The sequence below is a fragment of the Schistocerca cancellata genome, chromosome 7 (assembly GCF_023864275.1).
Source record: "Schistocerca cancellata isolate TAMUIC-IGC-003103 chromosome 7, iqSchCanc2.1, whole genome shotgun sequence".
NCBI classification, from domain to species: Eukaryota; Metazoa; Arthropoda; class Insecta; order Orthoptera; family Acrididae; genus Schistocerca; species Schistocerca cancellata.
Window position 1 is genome coordinate 423,695,744 of NC_064632.1, and position 27,379 is coordinate 423,723,122.

Consider the following 27,379-nt stretch of genomic DNA (forward strand, 5'->3'; position numbering starts at 1 on the left):
AAGAGAAAGACAGTGTATCAGTAAATTTAAATAAAATGTAATTGTTCATTTATTCAGACATAAATTTATAATGAAGTACAAGTTTATTAACCTTTCATAACTAATCAAAACTTCTTATTTAACGACAGACGTACGAAAAAATAATATCCCAGATAAATAAATAATTAATTTTGGAAATACATCATTTTAGAAATATACTTTTATTTACCTCTCCTTCAAATGAAATAGGTTATTAGTCTCTAAAAAGTTGGCAATCCTAGTCATGGTTCACGTACAACAGAAAAGGCTGACACAGCGTTTAATGAAATCACTCAAACCCGAAGACTGAATGAAAACATTCATATACCTGGCGTAAGCGTCAGATACTTGTTTCAGTCGGTTGTCTAACATTGCATGAAACCACTCAGACCCCGTAGAGTGAGTGTAAAACATTTACATATCTGTCGTGGCCGCAGATACTAGTTTTATCCGTTTGCTTCATTCGCCTGACAGGGAAAAAAATCAGTTGGCCAATCGTTTGTTAAAATCAGTCAGTTGTCCCATCACTAATGTCAATACCCTAGCTTCAATTGCACTTCATCAGGAGTGTGAGAATGTCAGGGCTGTAAGACGAGTCAGGCAAGGAGACTACTCTAAGTAGTCCTAGACGACATTTCAGATCCACTTACTAGGAAAACCAATAAGGAATAAGCGTTAACATTACATACTGAAACGACCTTAGTTTTGCTGATGGTGTATCGTTTCTCTCTAGTGCAGATGAAATTCAAATGGCTCTAAGCACTATGGGACTTAACTCCTGAGGTCATCAGTCCCCTTGACTTAGAACTGCTTCAACCTAACTAACCTAAAAACAGCACACACATCCATGCTCGAGGCAGGATTCGAACCTGCGACCGTAGCAGCCGCGCGGTTCCAGACAAGCGCCTAGAACCGCTCGACCACAGCGGCTGGCGTGCAGACGAACTTCAATACCGAACACGTAACTTAAGAAGAGCAACTTTTAAAGTGGCCTTAAAATAAAATTACCGTAAGACACAATGTATAACCAACATATCGGATAGAAATTTGTACAAAATAACAGTGAAGTCTAGTTGATGATTTTTTACATTTAGTTCAGTCGAATTCAATAACTGGATGGCCGGGAATGGAGTGCTTTTGGGTAACAAAATACGGTTTTCAAAACTTACCTACCTACGCGCCTGCAAAAGACGTATTCCCAGTTTTGACTTTTGGCACTGATAAACGGGCTTCTCAGCGAACGATGGAGAGATGACAAAATAGAAACAGGATATCAATAGTGAACTGTAAAAAAATTAAAAATTAAACAAATTCGTATAATATATTGCATAAAGTTAATATGTGAACGCTGAAAATGCTGAAATGTGTGTGAAATCTTATGGGACTTAACTACTAAGTTCATCAGTCCCTAAGCTTACACACTACATAACCTAAATTATCTTAAGGACAAACACACACACCTATGCCCGAGGGAGGACTTGAACCCTCCGCCAGGACCAGCCGTACAGTCCATGACTGCAGAGCCTTAGACCACTCGGCTAATCCCTCGAGGCTGAACGCTGAAGATTAGATGGGGAATTCACGTAACAAGTGAGAAGGTACTGAATAGAATTGACGAGAAAAGAAATTTGTGGCAAAACCTGATTAGAAGAAGGAATAGGAGACATTCTGAGACATCAGAGTATCAAAAATTTAGTATTAGAGCGAAGTGTGTAAGATAGAAATCGTAGAGGAAGACCAAGAGATGAATACAGTAAGCAGATTCACAAGGATGTAAATTGCAGTAGTTATTTGGAGATGATGGGACTTGCACAGGATAGAATAGCATGGGGAGCTACATTAAACCAGTCTTCGGACTGAAAACCACAACAACAACGATAATGTCAATATATGCTTACTACTCAAAAATTCGTCATGGCATTTTGTTTTCTGTTGCATTCCCTTAATACTGTGTTCAACAGGCAACTACTTGTGTTGTTACAGTGCCATGAAAATTATACCGTGATATTTTAACAAATGACCTACCATGCTCCATCTTCTTCTTGTCAGTGATTTCCATTATTCCTTTCCTCGCAGTTTCTCCTGAGAACCTCCTCATTCCTTGCTTATAACTCCACCTAATTTTCAACATTCTTCTGTAGCACCAAGTCTCAAACGCTTCGATTCTCTTCTGCTTTAGTTTTCTCACAATCCATATTTCACTACCATAAAATGCTGTGCTCCAAATGTACATTCTGCGAAATTTCGTTCTCAAATTAAATTCTATGTTGAATACTAGCAGACTTCTTTGGCGAGGAAAGTCCTTTTTTCCAATGCTAGTTTGCTTTTTATGTCATTGCTCCGTCCGTCCTGTGTTATTTTGTTGCCTTCGTAGCAGAATTCCTTAAATTCACCTACTTCGTGGTCACCAATTCTGATGTTAAATATCTCTTTGTTCTCATTTCTGCTACTTCTCATTACTTTCGTCTTTGTTCGATTTAATCCCAATCCACACTACGTACTCAGTAGACTGTTCATTCAGTTCAGCAGATCATGTAATTCTTCTTCTCTGACGCTGAGGGCAGCAATGTCAGCGGCGAATATTATCATTGATGTCCTTTCATCTTGAGCTTTAATTCCACTCTTGAACATTTTTCTTATTTCCGTCATTGCTTCTCCGATGTATAGATTGAACTGTTGGCGGCGAAAGACAACAATGTTGTCTTACACTTTCCACTTAACAGCGAGCTCAGTACCAACAAGAACTTGGAAACAGCTGTCTCCATCACACTAGTGACTACTAAAGGTACTACTGACATGTCGACCTCTACACACATGGGCGTTCGCAGAATTTTTACCAAAAGGGGCAGGATTCAATAGTTGTCAGTTTGTATATAATGGATTCGATGCGTTTGAAAACGTGTCGCGCCCAGTAGCTAAATTTGACAAGATGCATGCAAAACTTAACGAATCTCGAAAGACAAGTACTTTTATGGTAGATCACTTTGGTACCTAAAAGGTAAGCATATTTCAACAGTGTACGCGAAGTAAATCTTTCTATATTATTAATATGAATGTGAATGGCACTTATCAACGATATAAAATTACATCTTTATACGATTAAATCCGGGGTATCGAACGAGTTATGAAATAAAGCTAGAAAATATTCGTAATGATAATCTACTCATGCCCCTACAATGTCAAGTTGAAACTGAAAATTAAAAATGTGAAACAGGAAAAGAAGGTAAAATGATTGAGAAAACTTTGCTGGATACCAGTAAAAATTCCACATTAATGTCCCTCGAAGTGGAGAAGCAGGGAGTAAACTTTTAAAAAAGTTTATTCAACTCTGACGCCATCTACAGGGTAATTAGAGTCTATGTAAACTGGACATTTTTTCTTCTTTGGTTCATACCAAATTACCCAAAATATGGAAAGGAAAGAGCTTGCAAATAGAAGAGGTCCACTGTCAGATGTATCAGAGCAACTTTTGCTTATAACTTTCGACTCTATCGTTTCCAAACAAGAATCCCTTACATCAAATTGATACATTTACCCTGACTCATCATCCTTGAAAGTTTGTCCCGTAGCCACGGTGTCACTTTGTATAATGCTTGGTTTGGTTGTAGAACTTTGTTCCTGTTTACGTTAATGGACTTATTGCGTGCTTTCTACTTTTTAGACACGCATTCGCTGGTTATCAGGGGTCAATTCGAAGCGGGACTGACCAATGAAGACAATTCTACGTCAGTCAATGAGATTCCACGCTCAAGTGTCTGGAGTGGCCCCGTACAGCTGTGGGATACCAACCCGACTGACGCCTGCCATGCGGGCCGACAACCAGGAATGATGGTCTGGACTCCACTTTTTTTTTTTAGCAGGACCCGATTGGCTGTCACCCTCGGCACAGCGTTATGTCGACAATATTCTACGCCCCATTTAGCTGCCCTTCATGACAAGCCGTTTTGGGCTTACATTCAGCAAGATAATGCCCGCCCGCTCACGACGAGAGTTTTTACTGCTTGTTTTCGTGCTTGCAAAACCCTATCTTGGCAAGCAAGGTCACTGAATCTATCCCCATCCGAGAATGTTTGGAGCATTATGGGTAGGGTCCTGCAACCAGCTAGGGATTCTGATGCTCTAACACGACAGTTGGATAGTATTTGACACGATATCACTAGGGAGGACGTCAAACAACGCTATCAATCAATGCCAAGCAGAATAACTGCTTGGGTAAGTGCCAGACGTGGACCAACGCGTTATTGACTTGCTCAAGTCGTGAAGCTGTTTTTCATGAATAAACCATTCAAGTTCTGTGAAATTCTGAGCACTTTTTTAGGCGTGTATTAAACTGTGTGTGTGTTGGGGTTTGTGGGCGCTCAACATCGAGGTCATCAGCGCCCTGACACACATTAAAAGGAACGAATGTGGAGAGACTTAATAAAACTTAAAAACATATTCAAAGAAAGCAGGAAAAGAGAGAAATTACTACATAAGAAAGTAAAAGCTAAGGGAAGGGAAAACATAGCAACAAGAATGACACAGGAAAGTGTCATTGGCTGGCCACTTACATAAAAGATGGGCGAGCTTGTCACACAGTGAGCAAATTAATATCCTCTCCCTAAAATCTTTGTAAAAATATTTGACAAGGCACAGAACTTTAAAACTTTAACCACATTCGTCCGAGTGTTGCCTAAAAGAGTTGGCAGGTCCGCTGGCAAATCAGCCGAGGCCCGCTGGTCAGAAAATAAAACACAATCCAGTAAAATGTGGCTCACAGTGACCTGGACGCCGCAAGCACCACACAATGGAGGGTCTTCTCGCCGGAGCAGGAAGCCATGCGTCAAAGGGCTGTGGCCTATTCGAAGCCGAGTGAGGAGAACCTCGTCCCGTCGACGGGGCTGAAAGGAAGTACACCACACACGCGTTGTGGGCTTGACTAGACGGAGCTTATTGTCAGTCACTTCCAGCCACTCATCCTCCCACCGACACATGACTCGGGAGCTCAACAGCGAGGTGAGTGCGTGCAACGGGATAGCACACTGAGATACGTGTGGATCAAGACATGCCTCCTTGGCTGCGAGATCTGCCCTTTCATTCCCAGCAATGCCGACATGCCCTGGAACCCAGCAGAAAGCTACAACCTTCCCCAGTCGCTGTAGCCGGAGGAGGGCATCCTGGATGGTCTGGACTACTTTATCCGCCGGATACAAATGGTGCAATGATTGAAGGGCACTGAGTGAATCGGAACAGACAAGAAATTTAAGCGAGGAAGAAAGTCTCATCGGCTCCAGTGCCCGCAAGATCGCAGACAATTCTGCATCAAAGACAGTAAAAGTCTGAGGCAGGCGGACCTTGAGGACACGATCCAGAAAAACAACTGAGCAACCCACGGAATCCCCTTGTTTCGACCCATCCGTAAAAACAGCTACATAGTCGTGGTGCTCAGATAAAATAGCAGAAAATGCTGCAGTAAAAACGGTGGCAGGAGTGCAATCTCTCTTGTACTGCAATAAATCTAAAATCACACGTGGCCTCATTAGTAACCAGGGTGGCAGGCGGTTAAAACCCAGGATTTGGGGTTGGACAGACTCCACACCGAGGGACTCAAGCACACGGTGCACTCTGATCCCAAACGGCAACGTAGCTCGGGGACGGCGGGAAAAAAGGCGATCCAGAGGTGGAAGGGCAACAAGATGGTGAGCAGGCGAGCTGGGAGCTGCAAGAAACTTACAAGCTTGGCGCACCAGCAGGAGCTGCCGCCGGATGGTAAGTGGCGGTTCGCCAGCCTCAGCACAGAGGCTGGGTACGGGACTGGTCCGATAAGCACCCGTAGCCAGTCGAATCCCAGCATGGTGAACAGCGTCAAGGATCCGCAAATAAGACGGCCTCGCTGACCCATATACTGTGCAGCCATAGTCCAGCCGTGAGCGCACGAAAGCTCGATAAAACTGAAGGAGACGCGCCCTGTCCGCTCCCCAAGACCTGTGGCTGAGGCACTTGAGGATGTTCAGTGCCTTCAGCGTTCTGACTTTCAAGTCACGTAGGTGTGGCAACCATGACAACCTGGAGTCAAAAATGAGGCCCAGAAACCGCACTGTGTCTCCAAACTGTAGGACAGTATCCCCCATATGCAAGGCAGGCAACGTAAAAAGACGACGAGAACGATTAAAATGAACACAAACACACTTATCGGCAGAAAACCTAAAACCCGTCTTTGCAGCCCACTCCTCTAACCGCCGCACCGTTAGTTGCAATTGACGGCTCGCGGATGCAACACTAGAGGAGGAACAGAAAACAGCAAAGTCGTCCACAAACAAGGAGCACTGTACTGGACTCCTCACTGTAGACGTTATACTGTTGATTGCTATGGCAAAGAGGGTAACGCTTAAAACACTGCCCTGGGGGACACCGTTCTCTTGCTCAAAGCGATCAGACAGTGTGTTACCAACGCGGGTCCGAAAAAACCGCTGAGACAGGAAAGACCGAATGAAAATAGGGAGGCGGCCACGAAAGCCCCATTGATGCAGTTGTGCAAGAATACAGTGTCTCCAAGTAGTATCATATGCCTTACTGATATCAAAGAAGATACCGATACAGTGATGCTGACGGAGGAAAGCCTGCTGAATAGCCGCCTCGAGGAGGGTCAGGTTGTCGACTGTGGATCGAAATTTTCGGAATCCACACTGAAAGCGGCTAAGGAGCTGTCTGGTCTCTAGCAGCCAGACCAGACGACGGTTAACCATCCGTTCCAGAGTCTTTCCGACACAGCTTGTCAAGGCGATACTACGATAACTACTGGGACATGTGCGGTCCTTTCCTGGTTTGAGGAGAGGGATGAGGATTGCCTCCCTCCACGAGGTTGGGAACACTCCTGTGTGCCATATGAGATTAAAACATTCAAGGAGGATTTCCTTTGATGCCGCTGGCAGATGTCTAAGCATGGAGTACCGGATGCGGTCGCAACCTGGTGCAGTGTCAGAAGTCTCAGCAAGAGCCGACTCAAGTTCCCACATGGAGAAAGGGGAGTTGTAGGCCTCAGAACCGTTCGACCGAAAGTTCAAATTCGCTCTTTCGACAGTCGCACGGTAGCGACGAAACGCTGGATCCTGGGTTGCAGTGGCAGTACTTTGTGCAAAATGCTCTGCCAGCGACTGAGCTATGGCGCTGGGTGTCGTTTGGAGGCATCCCTGGTTCAGGACTGCAGCTATTGGTAAACGGCTGCGTTTACCGGAAATCCTCCGGATGGCTTCCCATACCTTTGTGGAACAAGTGGAACGGTTGATGGAGTCCAGAAACTCCTGCCATGACCTTTTCTTGCTCTCTTTAATGACACGGCGTGCCCTGGCTCTCGCGATACGAAAGGCGGTAAGATTGACCGCTGTTGGGCGGCATTTAAATCGGCGAAGAGTCGCACGCCTGTCACGGATGGCTGAACGGCACTCTTCTGTCCACCAAGGCACAAGGCGCCGCTTACGAGAGCCAGAAGACTGTGGTATGGACAGGTCAGCAGCATGGTGGATCACAAGCGTGATGTGATCCACCCATTCCTGTACGCTGTTGTGGCGGTCAAAGACAGCCAACCGAGTGAACAGTGGCCAGTTAGCCCTGCCAATCATCCACGATGGTGGCCGCTGCTCCAGCAATACACCATCCAGGAGATGAATGCGGATAGGGAAGTGATCGCTGGAATGTAGATCGTCAATGACCTCCCAGTGAACGGAGTCAGTGAGGGTTGGAGAGCAGAAAGATAGGTCAATGGCTGAGAATGACCCTGTAGCACTAGAGAAATGAGTCGGAGTACCTGTGTTGAGGATGCACAACACTTGAGATGTTAGGAGGCTCTCCAAAATTCGACCTCGAGCGCAAATAGAAGCGGAGCCCCACAGGACATGATGGGCATTGAAGTCTCCCAGGAGGAGAAACGGGCGGGGGAGTTGGTCGATAAGGTTTGTGAGAGCCTCTAAGTTCACTGCATCCAGAGGGGGTAAATAAAGGGAGCAAACGGTAAGCCTCCGACCGGAATAAATTGCAACTGCAACTGCTTGCAGGTCAGTATCCAGGGGGAGAGCAGAGGAGTGGTGGTCATTATCGACAAACACGGCGACTCCGCCTTTGGCCCTGTCTCCAGTCAGGTCATCTTTGCGATACAACCTATAGCCCCTGAGTACAGGAGCATCAGATTGTTTTAGATGTGTTTCCTGTAAACACAAGCACAGGGGGCGTTGCCGTGCTAGGAGGTGCAGTTCCTCCACATGTGCCCGGAATCCATTCATGTTCCACTGAATAATGGGAGCCATCTATCGGGGCGGGAGTACCTTCAGTCGCACTTTCTGTCGGGGAGGAGAACCCACAACAGGTGGAGGCTCAGTTTTGGGGCGAGACGATTGCCCCAGTCTGGCATCTACCTCCATCGCCTCAGAAGAGGAGTCGAGAGAGACGTCAGAGAGAATGACATCCACGTCAGCAGACTGTACAACTTCAGTCTCCTTTAGCGGGCGAGTCTTCACCTTTGGCTTGTGCTTCGATTTTCTGGCCTGAGGTGGCATTGGAGCCAAAACCTCAGAAGCAGTAGGGGGTGTAGAAGCGCTAGGCATGGCACAAGACGGGACCTGGGAAGGGGCAGGAAGTTCCATGACGTCAGCTACCACGGCCTGGTCAGAAGGCTGGGGAGGAGCAGCAGGCGTCACAGGAACAGCAGCAGCACATGTACATTGACAAACACAGGTGCTAGTGCTGACAGTAGCAACCTCCGTTTGTGTAGCGGCATCAGTTTTCAAGACTGGCTGTTTCAGAACGGAAGAAAAGGAAGCAGCGAACGTGGGCGGCTGCAGGGACTGGTAAATTTTCTTTGCCTCACCGTACGGGATGCGTTTGGTGGTTTTCAGTTCCTGGATCTTCCGTTCCTCAAGGAAAACTCTACATTCCCTACTCCACACAGGGTGATCCCCAGAGCAGTTGACACACTTGGGAGGAGAGGAGCAATCAACTCCCTCATGAGCGGCTTTACCACATTTCCCGCAAGTGGCTTCCCCTTTACAGCCGAGAGTAGTGTGGCCAAAGTGTTGGCATTTAAAACACCGCATGGGATTGGGGTAATAAGGCCGTACACTGAGACGGAGGAAACCGGCCTTCACATGCTCTGGCAATTTGGTGCTGTTAAACGTAAGAATAAATGAGTCAGTTTTTATGAGAGCACCATCCACCCGTTTCATAACGTGTTGCACGTCGACAATTCCTTCCCGGGACCATTCAGACTTCAGTTCGTCTTGGGGGATGTCGACAAGATCTCTGCAAGTCACAACACCCTTGCTGTAGTTCAAGGTGTTGTGAAATTCAGTCTCTATCGCAAACTCCCCAAGAAATTGTGCCTTCTGAAGGTTCTGGACTTGCTGGAAGCTAGATGTTTCAACCAGCAAGGTGCCATTGCGCAAGCGCTTTACAGACTTTAACGTGCCAGCAATACCCTCTAAGCCCTTCTGTATATAAAATGGCGAAACTTTTTCAAAACTCCCATCTTTTCTTTTAATTATGAGAAACACATTCTGAGAAGCAGAATGCGTTCTGTTACTAGTACCTGAATTAGGAGGACTGGCTACACGAGCCCTCTTGTTAGATTGGGTGTTAGAACCTACCAGCGGCCCACCCTTTCCGCTGGGAGGAAAAGAAAAGTTCGAGGGTTCCATCTCGATCCCACGAGCAGCTAGGGAACTAAACGTCCGCTCAGACAGAGCCCCGCATGCCTGAGTAAGCCCTATACAACTGGGGTGTGGCAGGTGCCCCAGAGGTTGCCCGCTTGCGACTGTTCCACCTCAACAGCCATGCATCTCATAGGCGCGGAGCACACCGGAAGATTGAGGGGTTTTTTATAGAGGTTTGTTCCATCCTCGCGATCCGGGCGGTCAAGCCAAGATCCCCATTCCCTGAGACACACAACATTCCACCGCCGCGCCGCACGATGGTCGCTGAAGTGTACTCAGAGCTTACGGTGACGGGGGACAGGGGGCGCTTACCAGTCCCCAGCTCAGGAACCCCGGGGTCGCCAAGCCCGTACCCAGCAAATGAATGCTGAGCCCCTGGGGGCGCGTGTATTAAGCTTTTAGTGACCGCTTTCCCCTCAATATTTCTTGCTGAATCTTAATTGAAACAGTTTTCTTTATGGACATAGGTAAGGAATTGTTTGCAGATATCACGCTTCGTATGAATCGAATGTGTTGCCTAAACGAAAACATGTCTCACCAGTTCTTCAATTTAGGCGAAAAGGTTGCTTTGAAAGGGTAACATCTGATATAATTTACTTAGTTTATTGAATTCATAAGTAACACCTTTCCTAACAATGGCTAGAACAATTCAAGTTCACAAAAACATTTAAATTCAGTTCCACGTTCACACTAAAGTTTGGCATTGTTCTATTGCTTTCCGAGTTAAGCAATCATGCCATGAAACTTCGCGCTTGCCGTTGCAGTTGTTCTAAAAATAATATAGCCCCCAACGGATGATACCCGCTAAGAATGACAAGAGTGATTTGTTTTCTTGTCGACGATATGGAGCATCTTCACGCAATTTCAGCAGTTCTAGTATTGATTTTGAATAAAATGCCCACGCCAGTTTTGTACTTTCCTTTTTATTTAGAAACCACGACTCGTTCCGTGGTCGCCTGACACATACCACTGGATAGTGGGCTTGGGCGGCTTCAGCCTTCGTGTTGTTGTTTTCTATCGCCACACCAGACTAGTAGTCGGGTGACTGAATAGACGAATTCGGCCCGCTTAGTGATTTTATTTAGTAGCCAAATTTTCCTTCACTGAGGTACAACAGTGCAAGATACTGTACGTTTTACATATCGATGTCTTTTATAGACCCACGATTTTCACTAACTTTCGCCTGTCGACATTTTCACGTTCTTTTTACCGGAAAGTGCAACAATCTCTGCTTCCTCAGTATGTTCCGAGTTCGACATTTTCACGTTCTTTTTACCGGAAAGTGCAACAATCTCTGCTTCCTCAGTATGTTCCGAGTTTTGTTATTATACCACGGTGGGTCTTTCCCGTCCTTAATCCACTTGAAAGTACTCGGCACATACTTCTGAAGCGAGCGATTTACATTCGGTTTAAATTTTTCCTGTACCTCTCTCATACTGGAACTAAACGATGTTCTCTCTCTAAGCGGGATGCTAACAATTGCTTGTCTACTCTTTCCAGCTTAAATACTCCAAGCCGTGTTGATGAATATTAACTTTAGTAACAGTCGTCACTGTTATGATATCATGATCACTAATTCCTGTCTCCGAACTGGCATAATCGATAGGTCAGGTCCGTTTGTAGCCACAAAGTCTAAAATACAGGGTATTTCAAAATGAATATACAGATGTTAAGGCTTTTTAGCACATACTACATTCATCTTATAATTATAAATAATACGCCAAATGAAAGAGAAACACAAACAGTTTTTTAAATTATTCAGTGGGAACACCAATCACACATCGAGTTGATAGGCGAGTTGTTCCGAAACCTTGATCAATGTATCAGGGGTAACTGTTGCAATAACACTGTTTCCAAAGTCGGATAGATCAGCTGGTATCAGAATCACATGGGCATGATCACGTCAGATCGTGTGTGAACGTGCAGGTCATGCATAAAATGCTGTGCCAACCGGCCCCTTGCTCCCAATCCACCGGTCGGATACAACGTCGTTTAACCAGTCGCGTACTGAGTTATGTCAATGAGGCGGCGCACCGTCTTGCTTCCAAATAAAGATGGGTTGTTCTGCTTCTTCCCATTGAGGCACGGGCCATAGCTGTAGCACATCAAAATAAGAAACATCAGTAACAGTTGATTCACCGAAAAAAAAGGTCCATAAACTTTCCGTGTGGATATTTCTTGGGACTGAGAGTGGAAGACTCGCAGTCATTCAATGCGTTTTTCAGTCACTCTTTGTCATTTCACACTCTTTTCATGGAGCACAGGTATACCAACAAAACTGTCTGAGTTGCTCTTTCATTTGGTGTATTATTTACAATTACAAGTTGAACATAATAAATGCTACAACGCCATAAAACCGGTATGTTCGTTTTGAAACTCCCTGTATTTCCATTTCGCGTGTGTTATCGAACTAGCGAAGTAAAAGAGGCTCTGGGCGTTAGGTGGCGTTAATACAGAAACGCTTTCTAAATTGCACTACCTGAAAAAAAAAGTGACTCACCAAGAAAAGGAGGAGGAAACGCATATGTCCGCAGCTCGTGGTCGTGTGGTAGCGTTCTCGCTTCCCACGCCCGGGTTCCCGGGTTCGATTCCCGGCGGGGTCAGGGATTTTCTCTGCCTCGTGATGACTAGGTGTTGTGTGATGGCCTTAGGTTAGTTACGTTTAAGTAGTTCTAAGTTCTAGGGGACTGATGACCATAGATGTTAAGTCCCATAGTGCTCAGAGCCATTTGAACCATTAGCCAGGAAACGCATGAGTGGTATGTGATGTTATTTCAGTGATTACACAACGAATTCCAGTTTACGTACAAGTTAGCAGTTCGAGCACAATTATCAGTATAACATTAAATCCTCTCTGGGCTGTATGCATGCACTAATTCAGTTAGGGAGGGCGTGAAAAAGCTCTCGTGAGGCAAGCTCATAGCTGTTGCAACTGGTCATTGATATCATGGACACTGGTGGTTGGACGAATTTGACTACCTATCTGGTCCCACACATGGTCTGCGGCGGGGAGGTCTGGGGACTGTGGCGGGACAAAAGTTTTTGGGTGCCGTTACGGATTTTAATTCACCTCAACAAATTAACATAGCGGATGGCAAGTATTAAATAGGAATTAGTGATTATAAATGTATGTATGCTGTATAACTAAAATATCTATGTGTGTAAATATTGTAGAAAAGCGAGAGTTCAACGGCGCTTGACAGAACGAACCAGTTGTGGCAAAGGTCACCTCGCGCCGGCAGTAGGAGACATCATCTATCCGAGCCAGAGATATCATCACATCGAGCTGGCCGCTATTCCGCGAGACGAAGGCAGCCGAAGAACTTACACTTAATTGTTGAAAGCAATGGAGTACTAAAGTGATTGTCTAAATTGGTTCCCCTACGGTTTTTGGGATTTACAATTTCAGTTCTGATCTGAGTCTTGCTAGGGAAGCCTACACTAGAGCCGGTAGGTGCAAGCTCTAATTAATTATCAAGTCTAACGATCATCGGGAAAGACAATAGATCGTGGATTTAGGTGGGATCGCGTCTAATAAATCGTGTGAGAACATCGTCAAGAGGGTCTACTGAATTATTGAGTTGGTATTCGGTCGGTGTTGTCGATCATAACTTAGTGTGACCGAGTTGTTAGGCGTGTTTAGCAGTGTATCTGCTTCAGTTTATATTGCATCGCGAGAGAAAGTAGGGTACGTTAAACTAATTGATTTCAGTTTATTCTGGGTCATAGGACTAGAGAGATTTTCGCTACGATCGAAAATTGGGAGGAATTGATCAACTGACGCTGCAATAGCAAGTTTGTTAGCGTTCACGTGGTATAGGATGAAAAGGGTTGTTAAGTTACGCTCCCTAGCGGAACAAATTAATATAATCGACGATATTCAATCCCACTGCAAATTTAACTTAAGGGACTGTTAGAGGGAATTCGATTGCCAACACCTGAAATGGATGAGCCTTGAATGTTGTGTAAAAGTTAGTACAAAAGTGGTGGTAGTACATACAATTTTTGTTTTTGTTTTGTTTTGTATTTTCTATACCTATTTGTGTGGGGTGTAGATGTCAAATGGAACTTGTTATGCGAGATATTAATTTGATTCAAATAAAGAAAAGTTGAACTGAATTCTGTGTTCGGAGTCTAATTCTACTGTGAAAAGGATTGAATCCCCAATGAAAGATACGCACGTGTCGTAAATAACAAAGGACTACATTGATGCAAAGTAGTTACAAGCCAGTCTTGCGAAGATAAATGAGTGATTTCAGGTCAAGGAAATAGAGTCAAGGAGTCAATATCATTTTATTACTATTTAAAAATTAGTAATTATAGAAAAAAGAGTTAATTAGATTTTCTTAAAGAAAAGCCAAGAGTGTTAACTTTTTATTCACTTCACGGTTTTTTTCAAGGGTCAAAGAGAAAGAAATAAGAAAAAGGGACATCAAGATATAACGTTTACAGATCGCAAGAGTATTAATAATATCGCAGAGCTATCGCTATACCGCTGGGTTGCAATGAAATTACAACTTTGTTTGCTACTTTAGAAATATCGTAAGAAGAAACAAGACTGTACGAAATTGATGTTGACCGTAAGTAAGTGAAACGTTGGCCTTAGTGAATATTTATTAAGCGTTTTTAGGCGATTTTGTTTATAGTGGTGAGCGAAAGACCTTCGCGTAGTAAACTACAGCGATCGGTAGGGTGAATGACGTAAATAACCAGCGATAATAAATAACCAACGATAACTATTGTTATTTCGGGCTATAAAGTTGTTTCATTCAATAAGAGCTTTCAGTCATTTAAATAATTAATAATAACGCCATAATTGGCGCAAGTTACGAATTATAACTTAAGCAACTTTACTGAGAGTTGTTGAACTGGTCTTGTCAATAGCAACCCACGTTACTGCCCACTGACCGAGAATATTTAGGTTTCAGATAATGTGCAATGTTCACAAGATTTAATCAAATCTTGTAACGTAAGTACCGATACTAAAGTGTGTTGAGCCTTCACCACTTGAACGCATTGCAATACTATTGAGGAGTATAGTACTGACAGAGTGAGTGCGAAGTAATAGGTGCATGTAACCTGTGTACTTCTTTGTCAGTCGGATGCGTACTTTGTGCGCAGTTGCTATTACATTCACTCAAACATCTTGGACTAACGTTTGACTTGAAGGTAGGCTATTGACAGTATAAAGATTAGAGTCACGTCTCGACACGCCACTCTGCAAAGATCAAAGTGACCTAGCACCGTACAGTATCTTGCTGGATACAGAAATACCTCAAAATCATGCAGACAGTTCATAGACATACGTGCCATATGCGGACGAGCATCGTCGTGTTGAAAAATGACACTGCTGTACTTTAGTACGAGAGGAAAGGCTTGAGGACTCATGATATCCGAGTCGCATAGTTGTATCGTCTCAGCTCTCTTACTATCACCATGACATGATGTCATACCCGACGGCTCCTCGCACTATCACGCCAGACAACACCTCTGTGCCTCTCCAAAACATTGGAAGAAAGGGACCTCTTCTCAGGTCGCCACCACACTCAGTGACGATGGGCACGCGGGATAGAGCAGGTTAGTGATTCATCGCCGAACATAATGCGACGTTATTTATCATCAGTTCACGCTTCGTAGTCACGGCATCACTCCAGACGCAGCCTTTTGTGTCCTGTTAAAGGCAGCCTACGCCTGGGAAAGTAATGCCCTAGTCAAGCTGCTGCTAGCCTCCGACCAGTGGTGCGGGATGGCACGGAATATTGCTGGGAGTCATTACTTGCTCTCGGATTTCAAGAACAGACGTCAAGGGGTTACAGCGTTCTTGGTGAACCATAAGGGGATCCTCCGTTGTGGTGGTCATACGATCGGAGCCTCGACGACGAGTATGCCTACCATCACATTTCCCATGCAGTCGAAAATCGGATCACTGCCACATGCCCCACAAATTTGAATATTGCACGATTCGACAAGCCGGATAAATGGAGAACCATAATAGGCCCCTTTCAAACTCTGTCAGGTTCTGATAACGCTGTGTCACACGAGTACGCGGCATCCGTGTGTTCACAGTAATCAAACATCTGACACTGTTTATATGTCCTATCAGGCACAACACTAACTCCCAACACTGATGCACTCTGGTGGTAGCTCTACCTGTCACAGGAAATTACCACTCTAATCATTTACGTACCTGCCAATGGTGTGTACGTTTACGAAGATACCTATATACGTGTGCATCACTTTTTTTGTCAGGTGATAAAACTGAACAGTAGCACTTGTCCACGGCACTATCGAACACAGACATTTTTTGACAAGATGCCTTATATTGATGTCCTGTTAATAAGGTACATCTTGCTCTTATACATATGTGTCTAAACAAGATACCTAGCCGGTCGGAGTGGCCGAGCGGGACTAGGCGCTACAGTCTGGAACCGCGCGGCTGCTACGGTAGCAAGTTCGAATCCTGCCTCGGGCATGGATGTGTGTGATGTCAAATGGTTCAAATGGCTCTGAGCACTATGCGACTTAACTTCGGAGGTCATCAGTCGCCTAGAACTTAGAACTAATTAAACCTAACTAACATAAGGACATCACACACATCCATGCCCGAGGCAGGATTCGAACCTGCGACCGTAGCGGTCGCTCGGTTCCAGACTGTAGCGCCTAGAACCGCTCGACCACTCCGGCCGGCTGTGTGATGTCCTTAGGTTAGTTAGGTTTAAGTAGTTCTAAGTTATAGAGGACTAATGACCTCAGCAGTCCCATAGTGCTCAGAGCCATTTAGCTTAGTGGACATAGTGTTTTCCATTACCCAAGAAACAGTTAAGCGTTTTAAAAAAATTGTGAGTGTCAATAAGCGAACTTGCGTCGCCGAGTAGTGTCCGCATAAAGATAAATCGTGCCGGACAGCAAATGATGTAGAGTGCACGTTTTGTCAATTGAGAGGGAAGAGCTTCTCCTTTTGCAGTGCCACGTTATTAAAATACCGCGCGTGAATTAACGACGAGAGCGTGCGTGCCGCGACATTAGCGAATGAAACCAGTCGCCGTCCCAGTGCTGGCTGTGGCGCACTGCGGAACCCATATTCGACGGAGCCGGTCAAAAAATTGTAATCGTGTAATGGCAGCTCCATTAGCGTGAATGCAGGCCCGCGGTGCAGCGGCGGTAATCTGCAAGTCGAATTAACGTGGGCCAGATGCGGACCTGTGCCGAATGCATTACGCGCCGCGCGTCCGCGACAGTTTTAGGCGCCCCACGGTGAGCAATTAACGGACACCGGACTGGGTTCGACCCCCAGGCGGCGCAAATACCAACTCTCCCTGCACTGGGAGCACCTGCGCAAAAGAACCGAGCCTACTTTGGCTAATTACGTTTCCAGGAAGAACTAACAGCGCTCAAAGCTTTGTTCTCATCTACTTAAAATGAAGTTAATTACGAAAGCTTTCTCGTGAATCATCGAAACGCGATAAACTGTAGAGGAGTAATATACTGAGTAAATTGTGGTCTTGGTAGTTCATTAGTTACTTACTCTTCTTCTCCTTGTTCCACAGACCATATTCTCTAAAATGACTAATTATTTCTATTCAACAATTCCTATATTATCTACGAGTAGAAGGAGTAATTAAAGAGAAAAGGAGAAAGATACAATTGCTTAAAGGTTCAACGAAAACTTGAGTCTAATTTCAAACACGTACCCGACTCATACAATTACAGCTGGTGGTGATTTCAATTTACCCGCGATATGTTACCAGAAATACTTATTTAAATCCGGAGGTACGCATAAAACATCATCCGAAATTGTGCTAAACGCCTTCTCTGAAAATTATTTCGAGCAATTAGTTTATGAGCCCCCTCGAATAGTAAGCGGTTGTGAAAACACGCTTGAACTCTTAGCAACAAATAATCCTGAGCTAACAACGATAATCAAAACGAATATAGAGATTAGTGATCACAGGGTTGTCGTAGCGAGACTGAATACCATAACTCCCAAATCCACCAAAAATAAACGAAAAATATATCTATGAAAAAAGCAATAAAAATTCGCTTGACGCTTTCCTAATAGGTCCTCTCCACCCCTTACAAATTAACAGTGTAAGTGTATACCAGATTTACCTTGAATTCAAAGAAATAGTATCGACAGCAATTGAGAGATTTATACCAAATAAATTAACAAACGACGTACTTATACCCCATGGTACATAGAACTGGTCACAACACTTCTTGCTGCTCGAAATTTAGCGCTGACTTCAATGCGAGATGCTTATAATAGTTTCTACAACGAAACTATGTCTCTAAGCCTGGCAGAAAACCCAAAGAGATTCTGGTCGCATGTAAAGTATGCTATCGACAAGACACAATCAGTGCCTTCTCTGCACGATGGCAATGGAAATATGTCGACGGCAATGCTGCTAAAGCAATTTACTAAACACACCCTTCCGATATTTTCACCAAAGAAGAAGTAAATATTCCAGAATTCGATTCAAGAACAGCTGCCAACATGAGTAACTTAGAAGCAGGTATCCTCGAAGTAGTGAAGAATCTTGAATCACTTAATAAAAGCAAGTCTTGTGGCCCAGACTGTGGTACGTTTTTACTTAACAGCTGTTTTGTTTCACCTGTAAATCTAAAGGGGGTGGAAGAGCTGACCCAATAAAGTGAACATTTTAATTCCAATGGGTTTATTAATCAACCAAAATAATCTCACTTAACATTGGCACGCGCCACTCGGGCAAGATTATTTAAGAGATATTCATTACATAAACCATGAGCAAGTTAATAAATAACTTTAACAAACAACTCCAGTTAAGACACATTATTTAAGACCTTTTCAATTAACATTACATGTAAAATAAAATTTGACACCCAGCCTCAACTTTAATACGAAAGCTTAACACGTATTTATCAAACTTAACTAAGATGGACTTTAGGGCACAGAAAGTTACAAACCTGTAGAGTTATAAATGTGTAATAACGGAAGCAAGGTCCAAGCTTGTAAGGCAGAAGTTTAACCACGAACGGTGGAATCGACTGAGAGAAGTAATATTTAAATTCGAACCAGGACGTGGCTCCGTTTGCAACCCCACGTCGAGTAGGCCACTAAAATGTGCAAACACTACCGAAGCGGAACACTCGAGCTCAGGCGAAGTCCACCGCCCGTAAGCCAAACTTGTAATCTAAAGGAAACCCCTGCCCTTCGGTTGCCCGCTGCGTCAGTTCACTGAAACACAGACCACACCCGACAACAGAAGGCAGAAAAACCTTTCTTAACCTTAACATTTAAGATTGACCAGCAAATGAACTCTATAAAATCAAGGCTAAATAATAACTAATTCCATTAGGAAGTGCTTCCTTTAAGAGAAACAGCACATGATAAACACTAACAGTGGGAAATGATCTGGCTCACGAGAACCGGCACTCACTAGAACTTAAGGAAACACACCAGCAAATACATCAATATTTTGCGGAAGCAGAGAAAACGCTTAGTAGGAGGCCTCAAATGAAATCTAATAAGCATCACATCACACGTCGTGCAACGTGTTACTGTACCCAGAGCGATCACAGGCACAGTTAACTAAGCACTCTTAGTAATAGCGTACTTAACTGGGTGTCTTAATGCTGGGGCGATTTTGCGAAGATGCCAGACCAACACTTCGAGAGACTATAACAGCGTGTCCCTTCAAGGAAGTGGGCATATCCACAGCTCACGAGGTTGCCAGAGAACGCACAGCGCCGGCCAACTCCCGCCGCCTCCAGTATAACCACGTGACAACCGGCGCCCGGCCTCAGGCACACCGTCTTCGCTTCTGTCAGCCAACCAGTCGCCGACTCGCGCACCGCCGCGTTCCGTTCTCAAGCGTTGTGTCCTCTCCCCTAGTCGCTGTCAGCACTCCCTTACATCTTGAGCCGGCCCAAGCCCAAAGACAAACCCCTGCACTAGGAATCAATCGTACTCTTGTCAGAGATACTACTGGCGCCCAGTTAAGTTCCTTTCAGAGTACGCTGATGCAATATCTCCAAACTTAACAAACCTATACAACCGCCCGCTCGACGAAAGATCCATACCCAAAGACTGGAAAGTTGCACAGATCACACGAGTATCCAAGAAAGGCAATAGGAGTAGTTTACTAAATTATAGGCCCATATCATCAACGTCGAGAAGCAGCAGCATTTTGGTACATATATTGAGTTCGAACACCAATTACATCGGATAAAACGGTCTATTGAAACATAGCTAACACGGATTTAGAAAACGTTCGTCTGAAACACATATAGAACTTTACTCACACGTGCTGTTGAGTGCTACCGACAAACGATTTCAAATTGATTCCGTATTTCCGGATTTCAAGAAGGCTTTTGACATCTTACCTTACAAGCGGCTTGTAATAAAATTGAGTTATTATGGAATATCGTCTCAGTTATGGGTTTGGATTCGTAATTTCCTGTCAGAGAAGTCACAGTTCGTAGTAACTGACGAAAAGTCATCAAATAAAACAAGCTAGTATCATAGACCTTGCATTGTTCCTGATCTATATCAACGATTTATGAGAGAATCTGAGCAGCCGTCTTAGGTCGTTTGCGAATAATGCTGTCGTTCATCGTCTAGTAAAGCCATAAAAAGATCAAAACAAACTGCAAACGATTAAGAAAAGATGTCTGTATGGTGTGAAAACTGGTAATTGATCCTAAGTAATGAAAAGTGTGAGGTCATCCACATAAGCTCTAAAAGGAATCCTTTAAATTTCGGTTGAACGACAAATCAGTCAAATCTAAAGGCCGTAAATGCAACTAAATTAGTAGGAATTACGATTGCGAACAATCTAAATTTTAAAGAACACACAGAAAATGTTGTGGCGAAGGCGAACCAAAGACTGCGTTTTATTCTCAGCACACTTAGAAGATGCAACAGATATACTAAAGATACTGCCTACACTACGTTTGTCTGTCTCGCTCGGAGGACTGCTGCGGTGTGGGATCCTTACCAGATAGGGTTAACGGAGTACATCGAGAAAGTTCAAAGAAGGGCAGCACATTTTGTATTATTGGGAAATAGGGGAAATAGTATCACAGACATGATGCACAATTTGAGGTGGAGATCATTAAAATAAAGGCGTTTGTCGTTGCGGCGGGATCTTCTCGCGAAATTTTGATCACCTGCTTTCTCTTCCGAATGAGAAATTATTTTGCTGACGGCGACCTAGATAGGGGGAAGAGATCATCATCAAAAATGAGATAAATCAGAACTCGCACGGAGAGATGTAGGTGTTCGTTTCTTCCGCGCGCTCTTCGAGAGCGGAATAAAAGGGAATTATCGCATAAGTCTCCGATGAACCCTCAGCCAGGCACTTAAGTGTGATTTGTGGAGTACTCATAAACATCTAGAGGAACGTATTTAATCCGTATCTGAAAACACTTCTGTCATCCTTCAGACATTTTATTTCCATAGGATGTTTTTAGCAGCATCTTTCACCCCCTTCTGTGCCAATGTTACATTCATAAAAAGTTTAGAGCAACATCGGCCTTTGTTCATGTGCTTTGTAGACCTGGAAAAAGCCTTTGATCGTGTCCCACGGGAAGCTCTCTGGATCATACTAAAGAAGACTGGGTGCCCTGACAAAATTGTCAGTTTGATTCGGCAGTTTCATGAAAACATGATGGCAAAAATCCGCCATGAGGACAAGCTCTCAGAACAGTTTCCCGTGACATGTGGTGTAAAACAAGGCTGTGTTCTGGCTCCCACACTCTTCTCACTTTACTTCGCAGTTGTTATGAGAGACGCGACCAAAGCCTGTAGTAATCAAATTAGTCTCGACACAAGGACAGACAAAAGTGTCTTCAACATCTCTCGCCTCAGAACAAAAAGTCGCGTAACCAAACTATCCATCTTAGAGATTCTGTATGCGGATGATGTATGCATGATGGCTAATTCTTGCGAAACTCTTCAGACTTACATAAACCTGCTAAATGCCTCCTGCAGAAGATTTGGCTTAGCCATTAGCATCACTAAGACGCAAGTTCTTAAACAACCACTTAGAGGTCTTAATGCAGATGACTCTAGTATTGAGATAAATAACAAACCCTTGCAAAATGTGTCAAAGTTCAAATACCTGGGAAGCCAAATTAGAAGTGACAACAGCCTGACATCGGAAATCGCAGCGCGTATAGCCAGCGCAGCCTCAGCCTTCGGTAAGCTTAATGACCGAGTATGGAAATCACATGATCTCAAACTACAAACAAAAATTGCAGTCTACAAAGTATTAGTATTATCCACCTTACTCTATGCCTCGGAAACCTGGTGCTGTTACAAAGCTGACATTAAGAAGCTAGATACATTTCATCTTCGATGTCTGAGATCAATTCTGCGCATCAAATGGGAAGACCGTGTCCCAAACACGGAGATTTTGCGCCGCGTGAAACTGGCTGGTATTGGAGCTTTAATAATGAAACATCAACTGAGATGGAGTGGTCACATAGTACGCATGGATGACAGTAGGCTACCTAAAGCGGTGTTCTACTCGCAGCTCTCGTGCGGGAAGAGGAGGAAAGGTGGTCAACACCTGCGATATAAAGACACCATTAAACGCCACCTTGCAGCCTGTGGCATCCCAAGCAACCGTTGGGAGGAGCTAGCATTGCGCCGATCGGAGTGGCGATCAACTGTACATAAGAGCATCGAACAATTCGAGCAAAAGCGTCTAATGAACCTGGATGCTAAAAGAGAGCTCCGAAAATCTAAGCTCAAGCCTGTCTACACGTATACTTACAACTCTGCTGGTCAACTTCACTGTGCTCTATGCAACAGGATATTCAAAGCAAAATTCGGATTCGCGAGCCACATCCGAGCCTACCACAACAAGGACAGAGAAGACTGACGGAGTCGCTGTCGCCGGACACGGCGAGGAGGACATCATCACATTCATAAAACAGTAATGTAGAGCATTTTTCTTTCTTGTGTGTAGTTGCAGATATCTCTGTTTCTCTCGAATTCAGATGGATTGATAACAAATTTAATAAGTGAAGAAATATGCTGTGACACTGCGGCTACTATTCCCAACTGCTTAAAGACATGCCCGCAAGATGTACATGTATCAACCCACCATATAATTCTAATTACTTTCGTTTTTGAAATGAATGCTTTTTGCCTAAGAGAGGAGATACACCAGAGTGTTATCCCATAATACAATAGTGAATGAAAATATACAAAATATTTTTACTACCTGACTTCAAAAATGTTCAAATGTGTGTGAAATCTTATGGGACTTACCTGCTAAGGTCATCAGTCCCTAAGCTTACACACTACTTAACCTAAATTATCTTAAGGACAAACACACACACCCATGCCGAGGGAGGAATCGAACCTCCGCCGGGACCAGCCGCACAGTCCTGACTTCAGTATCCCCAAAGTTGGCAAACATTCTTGTGGCAAAAATCGCGGCACCTAAGCGTTTTAGTACGTCTAATGTATGGTTTTTCCAATTTAATTTGTCGTCAATATGTACACTTATGAACTTTGAACTTTCTTGTTGGTATACGAGGTAAACAGGAGATGGGATATTTTTGACAGTTACAAAGCTGTTCGAGCTGTGTTTTTTCATAGTTTTAACCTAACCAACTCGTGCAGAACTAGTCACTAACTTTCACAGAAACTTCATTTACTATTTTCTCTGTTGATCCTACCTTGCTTAGTTTCATAAGAATGCTTGCATCGTCTGCAAATAGCCTCCTGATACAACAATTCGCTATCACAATGCGTATAACTGAGCTCCAGAGGGAATCGCGAAGACAAGATTGGACTAAGCACACAGAGGCATTTAAGAAATCACTCTTCCCGTATCCCACATATGAATGGAAAGGGAAAAAGCCCTAATAAGTAGTACAGTGGGAAGTACCCTCAGCCAAGCACTTCACAGTGGTTTGCAGAGTATGAACGTTGATATACACTGAGCTGACAAGTCATGGGATCGTGATATGCAGATATACAGACGGTGATAGCGTCACGTTCAGAAGGTATAAAAGAGCAGTACATTGGCGCAGCCGTCACATGTATTCAGGTGGTTCACGAAAAGATTTCCAACGTGATTATGGTCGCATTACGAGAATTAACAGACTTTTAACGCGGAATGGTAGTTGCAGAGCTGAACGCATAGCACATTCCATTTCAAAAATCGTTGGAGAATTCCATACTCCAAGATTCACAGTGTCAACAGTGCGCCGTGAATGCCAAATTTCAGGTGTTACCTCTCACCACGGACAACGCAGTGGGCGAAGGCCTTCACTTAACGACTGACAGCAGCGACGTTTGCGTAGAGTCGTCAGTGATTACATGCAAGCAACATGCATAAAATAACTGCAGAAATCAATATGGGACGTACAACGAAAGTATCCGTTTGGACAGTGCGGCGAAATATGGCGTTAATGGGCTATGGCAGCAGACAATCGAAGAAAGTGCCTTTGCTAACAGCACATCCGCTGCAGCGCCTCTCTTGTGCTCCTGACTCTAGATCCTAGACGACTGGAAAACCGTGGCCTGGTCAGATAAGGCTTGATTTCAGTTGGTAAGAGGTGATGGTAGGGTTCGAATGTGGCGCACATTTACATCTACATCTACATTTATACTCCGCAAGCCACCCAACGATGTGTGGCGGAGGGCACTTTACGTGCCACTGTCATTATCTCCCTTTCCTGTTCCAGTCGCGTATGGTTCGCGGGAAGAACGACTGTCTGAAAGCCTCTGTGCGCGCTCTGATCTCTCTAATTTTACATTCGTGATCTCCTCGGGAGGTATAAGTAGGGGGAAGCAATATATTCGATACCTCATCCAGAAACGCACCCTCTCGAAACCTGGCGAGCAAGCTACACCGCGATGCAGAGCGCCTCTCTTGCAGAGTCTGCCACTTGAGTTTGTTAAACATCTCCGTAACGCTATCACGGTTACCAAATAACCCTTTGACGAAACGCGCCGCTCTTCTTTGGATCTTCTCTATCTCCTCCGTCAACCCGATCTGGTACGGATCCGACACTGATGAGCAATACTCAAGTATAGGTCGAACGAGTGTTTTGTAAGCCACTTCCTTTGTTGATGGACCACATTTTCTAAGGACTCTCCCAATGAATCTCAACCTGGTACCCGCCTTACCATTCCACGAAGCCACGGACGCAAGTTGTCAACAAGGCACTGTGCAATCTGGTGGTGGCTCCATAACGGTGTGAGCTGCGTTATATGTCATGTACTGGTTACTCTGGTCCAACTGAACCGACCATTGACTGGAAATGGTCATGTTCAGCTACTTGGAGACCATATGCAACTATTCATGGACACCATTTTCCCAAACGATGATGCGCTATGTCACCCGGCCGCAATCGTTCGTTATTGGTTTGGAGAACATTCTGCACAATGCGAGCGAATGATTTGACAATCCTGATCTCCCGACGTGATCCATCGAACCTTTATGAGAATTAATCGAGAGGTCAGATTTGAGAACCCTGATCTCCCGACATGAACCATCGAACATTAATGAGAATTAATCGAGAGGTCAGTTGGTGCACAAAATCCTGAACTAGCAACAACTCCGTAATTAGGGACGGCTAGAGAGTTAGCTTGTCTCATTGTTTATGCAGGGGCTTCAGACGACTTGTTGAGTCTATGGCACGTGGAGGTGCTGCACCAGGCTGGGTGAAAGGAGGTCCGACGCGATATTAGGACGTATCCCATGACTTTTGTCAACTCACTCCAGATGAAGAAATAAAATCGCAGACTATTAACGTAAAGCAAGAATAGTAGTGGGCGTTGTTGAACCTTGTGGCCCTCCCATTGTAATTTCTCCCAATGCGAGTGATATATCGTCCTTCTTTGTACTGCTCGGTAACTTTACGCATTCTGTTTCTTAAGTGAAGACTTCAGCTGTAAACAATGGTAAAGGACAACCGACGAAGAAAGTAGTTATTGCATGTAAAGTATGGTATACGGTGTGCTTCACTCATATTAGTTGATGATTGCACGATATACCGAAAGATGGCAGCTCCAACTCTAATTCCAGATTCTCGACAATGGCAGTTTCGTCAGGATGTGTGCATGTAAATAGTGGTAAGTCACAAAAAGATGGCTGTCAGCAGTAGTGACGCGTGCGGTGATTATTCCAGGGACGATGCTTTTCAGGGATAATTTCTACGAGCCTGAGGATGATATGAATATCGATGACTGTTCCTGAACACTGTGCTTCGTCAGGAAGTGTTGTCAAGTGCACGAAGCTTTTGATGTGCCCCGACAAAAAAGAAATCAATAGATGTCAGTTCAGGAGAGCAAGGTGGTCATGCAGTTGTACAACCTCTTCCGATCCAACGCTTAGCGTATGTGGTATTAAACACATCACGTACTTGCAAAGAGACGTGTGTATATCAAATGCCTACACTGACTGTCGTGGTCTACATCTTGAACACCTTCTGTAATGTACAACCAGTGAGTTCCATACTAAACTGGAGGGACTACTCAATGGTGTTTTTGCATAGAAAACCGTCACGGTGTTTGGCAGGTCCGCCATATTGGGGAGGGGCATTGGGGCTGTTAGTACTGCTTTTGCTCGCGACTTTCGAATGACTCTGTTGTTGAACTACAAACTAAACCTAGACAGTTTCACGTAGTATCAGTAAACAGTAATTTTATTTCTCTTGTTTAGCAGAATAATTTGAGGTCTTGCCCCAATCTATACTGTAGCGCCGTACAAAATGGTTCAAATGGCTCTGAGCACTATGGGACTCAACATCTTAGGTCATAAGTCCCCTAGAACTTAGAACTACTTAAACCTAACTAACCTAAGGACATCACACACACCCGTGCCCGAGGCAGGATTCGAACCTGCGACCGTAGCAGTCCCGCGGTTCCGGACTGCAGCGCCAGAACCGCTAGACCACCGCGGCCGGCAGCGCCATACAAATTGGTATAGGCATGCGTATTCAAATACAGAGATATGTAAACAGGTAGAATACGGCGTTGCTGTCGGCAACGCCTATATAAGACAACAACTATCTGGCGCAGTTATTAAATCGGTTACTGCTGCTGCAATGGCAGTTTATCAAGATTTAAGTGATTTTGAAAGTGGTATTACAGTCGGCGCACGAGTGATGGGTCAAGGCATCAACGAGGTAACGACGAAGTGGGGATTTTCCAGTACGACCATTTCACGGGTGTACCGTGAATATCGGGAATCCGGTAAAAGATCAAATCTTCGACATCGCTGCGGCCAGAAAAATATCCTGCAAGAACTGGACCAACGACGACTGCAGAAAATCGTTCAGCGTGACAGAAGCGCAACCCTTCCGCAAATTGCTGCATATTTCAATGCTGGGCCATCAACAAGTGTCAGCTTGCGAATCGTTTGATGAAGCATCATCGATATGGGTTTTCGGAGCCCACTCGTATACCCTGATGACTCCACGACACAAAGCTTTACGCCTCGCCTGGGTCCGTCAACGCCGACATTGGGCTGTTGAGGACTGGAAACACGTTGCGTGGTCGAACGAGTCTCGTTTCAAATTGTATCGAGCTGATGAACGTGTACGGGTATGGAGACAACCTCATGAATCCATCGACCCTGCATGTCAACAGGGGACTGTTCATGCTGGTGGAGGCTTTGCAATGGTGTGGGGCGTTTGCAGTTGGAGTGATAAGGGACCCCTAGATACGACTCTGA